This window comes from Acinonyx jubatus, chromosome A3 (genome assembly GCF_027475565.1).
Source record: "Acinonyx jubatus isolate Ajub_Pintada_27869175 chromosome A3, VMU_Ajub_asm_v1.0, whole genome shotgun sequence".
Lineage (NCBI taxonomy): Eukaryota > Metazoa > Chordata > Mammalia > Carnivora > Felidae > Acinonyx > Acinonyx jubatus.
Window position 1 is genome coordinate 73,516,975 of NC_069388.1, and position 11,404 is coordinate 73,528,378.

An 11,404-nucleotide genomic window follows, 5' to 3' on the forward strand; every position below is an offset into this window, starting at 1 on the left:
GGGAAACACAGCCACATCTGAGAAAAAACTCAAGAGGGAGATGCTGCCTGGAAACCTGACGGACTGGTCATGGACAGTAAAAGGGGAGTAGACGGAAGCCAGAGACAAAGGAGGGGTGAGTAATTACTGGTCAGGGAGAACAGAGTTCTGATACTAGAGACTGGGTACCTGGGTGATGCCATTTTCATCCCTCCCGTACATGAGCATACACCCCTACAAGCACCACAACAATCCACCCCAGTAAGCTAAGCAGCGTCATCTAGTGGAGAACGGAGCTGTTACCCTAAACCCCTCGCAGTTGGGCCAACGTTGCTCTTCAGGAACACCACACATCTCTCGACCTGCTTAGCTTATGGAGTATAAAGTGCTTCAGAGTTTGATGTCTAGGGGAAACCAATGTGATTTCAATTGTATTACAGTCTGTTCGCTGGCCCATCTATTGAACTTTTTTTGCTTTTTCTTTTCTTATTCTTGAATACAGAAGAGAAAAAAATCATTTTTATTCTCCATTTTTATTAAAAATATTTTTCTTTATTTTTTTCTCTATTCTATTTTTTTACTTTTTTTTGGTAAATTTTCAAATTCTGCTTTACTTCCATCTTTTCATTTTATTCTATTTCATTGTATTATTTTTTTCAGTATTTCAAATTTTTTTGTTTTTTTTTTCATTTCTTATCTTTTCCTTTATTCTCCAATCTATCAAGCTCCTTTCAACAACCAGACCAAAACACACCTAGAATGTAGCATCATTTAAGTTTTTTGTGTGTTTTTAATTTTTTAATTTTAATTTTTTAAAATTTTATTAATTCCTTTACTTCCTTCGGAATGACAAAATGAAGGAATTCACCCCAAAAGAAACAACAGGAAGAAATGACAGCCAGGGAATTAATCAACAGAGATACAAGCAAGATGTCTGAACCAGAATTTAGAATTTAGAATAAGAACACTAGGTGGGGTTGAAAATAGATTAGAATCCCTTTCTACAGAGATAAAAGAAGTAAAACCTAGTCAGGATGAAATTAAACAATGCTATAATTTAACTGCAGTCTCAAATGGTGCCACAGTGGTAAGGATGGATGAGGCAGAGCAGTGAATCAATGATATACAGGACAAACTTATGGAGAATAATGACAAAAGAGGGAGACTAAGGCAAAAGAGCACAATTTACAAATTAGAGAAATCAGGGACTCATTAAAAAGGAATAACATCAGAATCATATGGGTCCCAGAAGATGAAGAGAGAAAAAGGGGTAGAAGGGTTATGTGAGCAAATCATAGTGGAAAACTTTCCTAACATGGGGAAAGACACAGCCATTAAAATCCAGGAAGCACAGAGGACTCCCATTAGATTTAACAAAAACTGACCATCAACAAGGCATATCATAGTCAAATTAAAAAAACACTCATGCATGGGGCGCTTGTGTGGCTCAGTCGGTTGAGCGGCCGACTTCGCTCAGGTCATGATCTCGCGGTCCGTGAGTTCGAGCCCCGCGTCGGGCTCTGTGCTGACAGCTCAGAGCCTGGAGCCTGTTTCAGATTCTGTGTCTCCCTCTCTCTGACCCTCCCCCGTTCATGCTCTGTCTCTCTCTGTCTCAAAAATAAATAAACATTTTAAAAAAAGTGTTTAAAAAAACACTCATGCAAGGAAAGAATCATGAAAGCAGCAAGGGAAAAAAATCCTTAACCTACAAGGGAAGACAGATCAGGTTTGCAGTAGACCTACTCACAGAAACGTGGCAGGCCAGAAAGGAATGACAGGATACATTTAATGTGTTGAATCAGAAAAATATGCAGCCAAGAATTCTTTATCCAACAAGGCTGTCATTCAAAATAGAAGTAGAGATTAAAAGTTTCCCAAACAAAAATTAAGGGAGTCCATGACCAGTAAACCAGAAACTTTAAGTGGGACTCTCTGAGGGGAGAAAAGACGGGGGGGGGGGGCAAAAGACCAAAAGCAACAAAGACTAGAAAGGACCAGAGAACACCACCAGAAATTCCAACTCTATAGGCAACATAATGGCAATAATTTCCTCTTTCAGTATTCACTCTAAATGTCAATGGACTAAGTGCTCCAATTAAAAGATACAGGGTAACAGAATGGATAAGAAAACAAGATCCATCTATATGCTGTTTAGCAGAGACCAGGTTTAGACCTAAAGACACCTTCAGATTGAAATAAAGGGGGTGGAGAACCATCTATCATGATAATGGTCACCAAAAGAAAGTAGGAGTAGCCATACTTATATCAGACAATCTAGAACTAAAAATAAAGACTGTAACAAGAGATGAAGACGGGCATTGTATCATAATGAAGGGGTCTATCCATCAAGAAGACCTAACAATTGCAAACATTTATGTCCCAAATGTGGTGGAATGCAATTATATAAATCAATTGATGACAAACATAAAGAAATTCATTGATAATAATACCATAATAGTAGGGAACTTCAACACCCCACTCACAGCAATGGGCAGATCATCTAAACAGAAAATCAACAAGGAAACAATGGCTTTGAATAACATACTGAACCAGATGGACTTAACAGATATATTCAAAACATTTCATTCTAAAACAGCAGAATACACATTCTTCTCCAGTGCACATGGAACGTTTTCTAGAATAGATCACATACTGGGACACAAATCAGCCCTCAACAAGTATGAAAAGATCGAGATCATACCGTGCATATTTTCAGACCACAACACTATGAAACTTGAAATCAGACACAAGAAAAAATTTGGAAAGGTAACAAATACTTGGAGACTGAAGAACATCCTACTAAAGAATGAATGGGCTAACCAAGAAGTTAAAGAGGAAATTAAGAAGTACATGGAAGCCAATGAAAATGATAATACCACAGCCCCAAACCTCTGGGACACAGCAAAGGTGGTGGTAAGAGGGAAGTATATAGCAATCCAGGCCTTACTAAAGAAGGAAGAAAGATATCAGATGCACAACCTAACCTTACACCTTAAGGAGCTGGAAAAAGAACAGCAAATACAACCCCAAACCAGAAGAAGACAGGAAATAATAAAGATTAGAGCAGAAATTAATGCTATTCAAACAAACAAACAAACAAAAAAGTAGAACAGATCAATGAAACCAGAAGCTGGTTCTTTGAAAGAATTAACAAAATTGATAAACCACTATCCAGTTTGATCAAAACGAAAAAGGAAAGGACCCAAATAAATAAAATCAAGAATGAAAGAGGAGAGATCCCAAACAACACAACAGAAATAAAAACAATAATAAGAGGGGGCGCCTGGGTGGCTCAGTCGGTTAAGCAGCCGACTTAGGCTCAGGTCATGATCTCGCGGTCAGTGAGTTCGAGCCCCGCGTCAGGCTCTGTGCTGACAGCTCAGAGCCTGGAGCCTGTTTCAGATTCTGTGTCTCCCTCTCTCTGACCCTTCCCTGTTCATGCTCTGTCTTTCTCTGTCTAAAAAATAAATAAACGTTAAAAAAATTAAATAAAAACAATAATAAGAGAGTATTATGAGCAATTATATGCAATAACATTGGCAATCTGGAAGAAATGGACAAATTCCTAGAAACATATAGACTACCAAAACTGAAACAGGAAGAAATAGAAAATTTGAACAGACCCATAACCAGTAAGGAAATCAAATTAATAATCAAAAATCTCCCAAAAACAAGAGTCCAGGGCCAGATGGCTTTCCAGGGGAATTCTACCAAACATTTAAGAAGACTTAACATCTAGTCTCTTAAAGGTATTGCAAAAAATAGAAATGGAAGGAACACTTCCAAACTCTTTCTATGAAGACAGCATTACCTTGATTGCAAAACCAGAGACCCCATTAAAAAGGAGAACTATAGAGCAATTTCCCTGATGAACATGGATGCAAAAATCCTCAACAAGATATTAGCCAACTGGATCCAACAATACATTAAGAAAATTATTCACCACGACCACGTGGGATTTATACCTGGGATGCAGGACTGGTTCAATATCCATAAAACAATTAACGTGATTCATCACATCGATAAAAGAAAGGACAAGAACCATATGATCCTCTCAATAGATGCAGAGAAAGCACTTGACAAAATACAGCATCCTTTCTTGATAAAAACCCTTAAGAAAGTAGGGATAGAAGGAGCCTACCTCGAGATCATAAAGGCCATATATGAACGATCCAATGCTAATATCATCCTCAATGGGGAAAAACTGACAGCTTTCCCTCTAAGGTCAGGAACAAGACAGGGATGTCCACTCTCACCACTGTTATTCAACATAGTATTGGAAGACTTAGCCTCTGCAATCAGACAACACAAAGAAATAAAAGGCATCCAAATCGGCCAGGAGGAGGTCAAACTTTCACTCTTTGCAGATGACATGGTACTCTATATGGAAAACCCAAAAGATTCTACCAAAAACTGCTAGAATTGATTCATGAATTCAGCAAAGTTGCAGGATATAAAATCAACGCACAGGACATTGGTTGGATTCTTATACACCAACAATGAAGCTACAGAAAGAGAAATCAAGGAATCGATCCCATTTGCAGTTGCACAAAAACCCAGAAAATACCTAGGAATAAATCTAACCAAAGAGGTGAAAAACCTATACACTGAAAACTGTAGAAAGCTTATGAAACAAATTGAAAAAGACACAAAAAAATGGAAACAGATTCCATGTTCCTGGATAGGAAGAACAAACATTGTTAAAATATCAATACTACCCAAAGCAATCTACATATTCAATGCAATCCCTATCAAAATAACACCAGCATTCTTCACAGAGCTAGAACAAATAATCCTAAAATTTGTGTGGAACCAGAAAAGACCCTGAATAGCCAAAGCCATCTTGAAAAAGGAAACCGAAGCTGGAGGCATCACACTCCCAGACTTCAAGCTGTATTACAATACTGTAATCATCAAGACAGTATAGTACTGGCACAAAACCAGACACTCAGATCAATGGAACAAAATAGAGAACCCAGAAATGGACCCACACACGTATGGCCAACTAATCTTTGACAAAGCAGGAAAGAATATCCAATGGAATAAAGACAGTCTTTTCAGCAAGTGGTGCAGGGAAAATTGGACAGTGACATCCAGAAAGATGAACCTGGACCACTTTCTTACAGCATACACAAAAATAAACCCAAAATGGATGAAATACCTAATGTTAAGACAGGAAGCCATCAAAATCCTCGAGGAGAAAGCTGGCATAAACCTCTTTGACCTTCACTGCAGCAGGTTCTTACTCATCTCCAGAGGCAAGAGAAACTAAAGCAAAAATGAACTATTGGCACCTCATTAAAATAAAAAGCTTTTGCACAGCAAAAGAAACAATCAGCAAAACCAAAGGCAACGAATGGAATGGGAGAAGATATTTACAAATGACCTATCAGATAAAGGGTTGGTAACCAAAATCTACAAGTAATCCAGTGAAGAAATGGGCAAAAAACATGAATAGACACTTCTCCAAAGAAGACATCCAGATGGCCAACTGACTCATGAAAAAAAATGCTCGACATCACTCATCATCAGGGGAATACAAACGAAAACCACAATGAGATACCACCTCCCATCTGTCAGAATGGCTAACATTAATAACTCAGGCAACAACAGATGTTGACGAGGATGCAGAGAAAGAGGATCTCTTTTGCACTACTGGTGGGAATGCAGACTGGTGCAGCTACTCTGGAAAACAGTATGGAGGTTCCTCAAAAATTAAAAATAGAACTACCATACAACTGAGAAAATGCACTATTAGGTATTTATCCAAGGGATACAGGTATGCTGTTTTGAAGGGACACATGCACCCCAATGTTTATAGCAGCAGTATCAACAATAGCCAAAGTATAACAAGAGCCCAAATGTCTATCAATGGATGAATGGATAAAGAAGATGTGGTATGCACATACAATGGAGTATTACTCGGCAATCAAAAAGAATGAAATCTTGCCATTTGCAACTACATGGATGGAACTAGAGGTTATTACGGTAAGGGAAATTAGTCAGAGAAAAACAAATATCAGGGGCACCTGGGTGGCTCAGTCAGTTAGCATCTGACTTCAGCTCAGGTCATGATCTCACACTCTGTGAGTTCCAGCCCCACGTCGGGCTCTGTGCTGACAGCTCAGAGCCTGGAGCCTGCCTCAGATTCTGTGTCTCCCTCTCTCTCTGCCCCTCCCCTGCTCATGCTCTGTCTCAAAAATAAATAAAAACATTAAAAAAAACTTAAAAAAAAAAGAAAAAAGAAAAATATCATATGACTTCACTCATATGAGGACTTTAAGATACAAAACAGATGAACATATGGGAAGGGTAGCAAAAATAATATAAAAACAGGAAGGAAGACAAAATATAAGAGACTCTGAAATATGGAGAACAAACAGAGGGTTACTGGGGGGGATTGTGGGAGGGGGGATGGGCTAAATGGTTAAGGGGCATTAAGGAATCTACTCCTGAAATCATCGTTGCACTATATGCTAACTAACGTGGATGTAAATTTAAAAAATAAATACATCATTTAAAAAAAGAAAAAATGATAACTTAATATAGACTGCTGTATGCAGAAATTGTTATATAGAAACCAAATGGTAACTGCAAATCTAAAACCAGTAACTGATCTCAAATCATAAAGAGAAAGGAATCCAAGTATATCACCAAAAAAGCCAATAACCCATAAAAGAAGCAAGAGATGAAAGGATTGGAGAAGAACAACAAAAACAACCAAAACAACCACAAAACAAGAACAAAATGGCAATAAAAACATACCTCTCAATAATTACAATGTAAATGGACTAAATGCTCCATTCAAAGGCACAGGTGTGACTAAAAAGACTATAACAAAAGAGAAAGAGGGATAATATATGCTAATAAAGGGGACAAGACAAAAAGAAATTATAAAATAGTAAGTATTTATGCACCAAATATGGAAGCACCAAAATACCTAAAGCAGTTAATAACAAACTCAAAGGAAGTAACTGATAGTAATACAGTAATAATACACGAGTTTAACACTCTACTAATGTTGATGGACAGATCATCCAAATAGAAACAACAAGGAAACAATGGCTTTGAATGACACAATGGACCAGATAGATTTAACAGACAGATCCACAACATTCTATCCTAAAACAGTAGAATACACATTCTTCTCAAGTGCACATGGAACATTCTCCAGAATAGAGATCACATATTAGGCCACAAGTCTCAACAAATTTAAAAAGATGAATGCCATTAGATACATCTTTTCCAACTATACCATTATGAAACACATAATAGATGTCAACCACAGGAAAAAAAATCAGGTAAGAACACAAATACATGGAGGGTAAATAACATGCTAAAGAATGCATGATATATCAAGAAAGCAAAGAAGAAATAACAATTTACCTTGAGAGAAATGAAAATAAAACACAATGTTCCAAAATATTTGGGATGCAGCAAAAGGGGTTCTAAGAGGGAAGTTTTAAGCCATACAGGCCTATGTCAAGAAACAAGTAAAATCTCAAATAAACAACCTAACCTTATATGTGAAGAGCCTAGAAAAACAAGAACAAACAAAACCCCAAATGAGTAGAAGAAAGAAGTAATAAAGGTAGGAGCAAAAACAAATGATACAGGAAGTAAAAAAATCATAGATCAATGAATCCAGTAGTTCTTTGAAAAAAACCAGTTATATTGATAAATTTCTAGCAAGACTTATCAAGAAAAAAAGAAAAAGGACTCAAAATCACCTGTGAGGAGAAATAACAAGCAACATCAAAACACACAAATACAAGAGAATATTATGGAACGCTATATACCGACAATTAGACAACCTAGAAAAAATGGATAAATTCCTAGAAACATATAACCTACCAAAACTGAAGAAGAAAGAAATAGAAAATTTGAACAGATTGATTGCTACCAATTAAATTAAATCAGTAATCAAAAAACTTCCAACAAGCAAAATTCCAGGAACAGGCGGCTTCACAGGTGAATTCTACCAAATATTGAAAGAAGAGTTGATACCTATTTTTCTCTAACTTTTCCAAAAAATAGAATAGGAAATAAAATTCCAATTTCATTGTATGAGGCCAGCATTACCCTGATACCAAAACCAGATAAACACATCATAAAAAAATAAATAATTATCTCTGATGAACACAGATGCAAAAATCCTCAACAAAATATTAGCAAGCTGAATCCAACCATATATTTAAAAAATCATTCACCCTGATGGTTCAATATTTGCAAATCAATCAACATGATAAATCACATCAATAAAAGATAGGAACCATATGATCATTTCAATATATGCAAGAAAAGCATTTGAGAAAGTATAACATCCATTCACGATAAAACCCCTTAACAAAGTAAGTTTAGAGGGAACATACCTGAACATAATAAAGTCCATATATGAAAAACCTACAGCTAACATTATGTTCAATGGGGAAAAACAGAGCTTTTCTCTCTTAAGGTCAGCAACAAGACAAAGATGTCAAAGATTTCCATTCTCACCACATTTATTTAATATAGTACCATAAGTCCTAGCCACAGCAATCAGATAACAAAAAGAAATCAAAGGCATCCAAATCGGTAAGGAAGAAATAAAACTTTCACTATTTGCAGATGACATAATGCTACATACAGAAAAACCTAAAGACACCATCAAAAAACTCCCAGAACTGATAAATGAATTCAGTAAAGTTGCAAGATACAAAATCAGTGTACAGCAAATTGTTGCATTTCTATACACTAATAATGAAGCAACAGAAAGAGAAATTAAGAAAAAAATTCCATTTATAATTACATCAAAAAGAATAAAATATCTAGGGATAAACCTAACCAAAGGGGTGAAAAGATCTGTACTCTGAAAACTATAAAACACTGATGAAAGATATTGAAGATGACACAAAGAAATGGAGACATTCCATGCTCATGGATTGAAAGAACAAATATTGTTAAAATGTCTACACTGAGGTGCCTGGGTGGCTCAGTTGGTAAAGTGTCTGACTCTTATTGGCTTGGGCCATGATCTTGTGGTTGTGGGATAAAGCCCCACATCAGGCTCTGTGCTGAGCATGGAGCCTGCTTGGGATTTTCTCTCTCCCTCTCTCTCAAAAAAAAAGTCTTTATTACTCAAAGCAATCTACACATTTAATGCAATCCCTATCAAAACACCAACAGCATTTTTCACAGAACTAGAACAAACAATTCTAAAATCTGTATGAAACCACAAACAACACCAACTAGCCAAAGCAATTTTGAAAAAAAAAAAAAGCCAGGCTGGAGGCATCACAATTCCAGACTTCAGGTTATATTACAAAGCCATGGTAACCAAAAGAGTATAAAACTGGCACAAAAATAGACATAGTGATCAACAGAACAGAATAGAAAACCCAGAAATAAATCCACAACTATATGGTCAATTAACCTTTGACAAAGCAGGAAAGAATATCCAATGGGAAAAGGATAATCTGTTCAACAAATTGTGTTGGGAAAACTGAACAGCAACATGCAAAAGAAAGAAACTGAACTTTTTATACCATACACAAAAATAAATTCAAATAGATTAAAGACCTATACATGAGACCTGAAACCACAAAAATCCTAGAAAAGAATACAGGCAGTAACCTTTTTGCCATTGGCTATAGCAACTTTTTTAATTTTTTTTTTTAATGTTTATTTATTTTTGAGACAGAGACAGAGCATGAACGGGGGAGGGTCAGAGAGAGAGGGAGACACAGAATCCGAAGCAGGCTCCAGGCTCTGAGCTGTCAGCACAGAGCCCAACACGGGGCTCGAATTCACGGACCGTGAGATCATGACCTGAGCCGAAGTCGGACGCTTAACCGACTGAGCCACCTAGGCACCCCTAGCAACTTTTTCTAAATATGTCTCTGGAGGAAAGGGAAACAAGCAAAGATAAACTATTTGGACTTCATCAAAACAAAAATCTTCTGCACAGCGAAGCAGACAACCAATAAAACTGAAAGGTAACCTATAGAATGGGAGAAAATATTTGCAAATGACATATCCAATAAAGGGTTAGTTTCCAAAATATATAAATAACTTATACAACTCAACAACCAAAAAACAAATAATCCAATTAAAAAATGGGCAGAAGATATGAACGGACATTTCTCCAAGGAGATATTCACATGGCCAGACTCATGAAAAGATGTTCACCATCTTTTACTATCAGAGATATGCAAATCAAATCTACAATGGGATATCAGCTCACACCTGTCAGAATGGTTAAAATAAAAAAGATACAATAGGTGTTGCTAAGCATGTGGAGAAAAAGGAACCCTCATGGGAATGTGAACTGGTGCAGCCTCTGTGAAAAATGGTATGGGGTTTCCTCAAGAAGTTAAAATTAGAACTATCCTAGGATCCAGTAAGTGCTACTGGGTACTTACCCCAAGGATATAAAAAAACTAATTCAAAGGGATACACGCACCCGTATGTTTATAGCAACAGTATTTACAATAGCCAAGATATGAATGCAGCCCAAGTGTCCATTGATTGATGAATGGATAAAGATGTGTGTGTGTGTGTGTATACACACACACAAACATATGTGTGTGTGTATACACACACACACACACACTGGAATAGTATACAGCCACAAAAAGAAATGAAATCTTGCCATATGCAACAAGATGGATGGAACTTGAAAGTACAATGTTCAGCAAAATAGCCAGAGAAAGACAAACATCCTATGATTTCATTCCCAAGTGAAATTTAAGAAACAAAACAAATGAGCAAAAGGAAAAAAAAGAGCAACAGAAAGGCAAACCAAGAAATAGACTCTTAACTACAGAGAACAAACTCATGGTTACCAGAGGGGAAGGGTAGGAGGTTGGGTTAATTAAGTGATAGCGACTAAAGAGCCCACTTGTTGGGGTGCATTGGTGGCTCAGGTGGTTAGGCTTCTGACTCTGGCTCAGGTCATGATCTCGCGGTTCATGGGTTCCAGACCCTCGTTGGGGTCTGTGCTGATAGCTCGGGCCTGGAGCCTGCTTTGGATTCTGTCTCTCCCTCTCTCTCTTCCCCGCCCCCTGCTTGTGCTCTGTCTCTCTCAAAAAATGAATAAACATTAAAAAATTTTTTTAAAAGAACACACTTGTGATGAGCCCCAGGTGATGTATAGAATTATTGAATCACTATATTGTACACCTGAAACTAATGGAACACTGGGGGGAAAAATGAAGTAAAAAGATAACATTATGCTTACACCAAGGAAAAAAAAAGTGAGTCAATCCCTTCATATTCAGCACGTAATCTAGTTCTTTGAACAAAATTATGAAAAACATGTCTTTGTCTTGCAAATCTCTGCAAAACCAAAATGTAACTCTGAAAACAAATCTGACCCACCCATCTTCACTAATTTCAAAACCTCACCTTTTCTCCTCAAAAATGCTTATACATATTACAAATGATC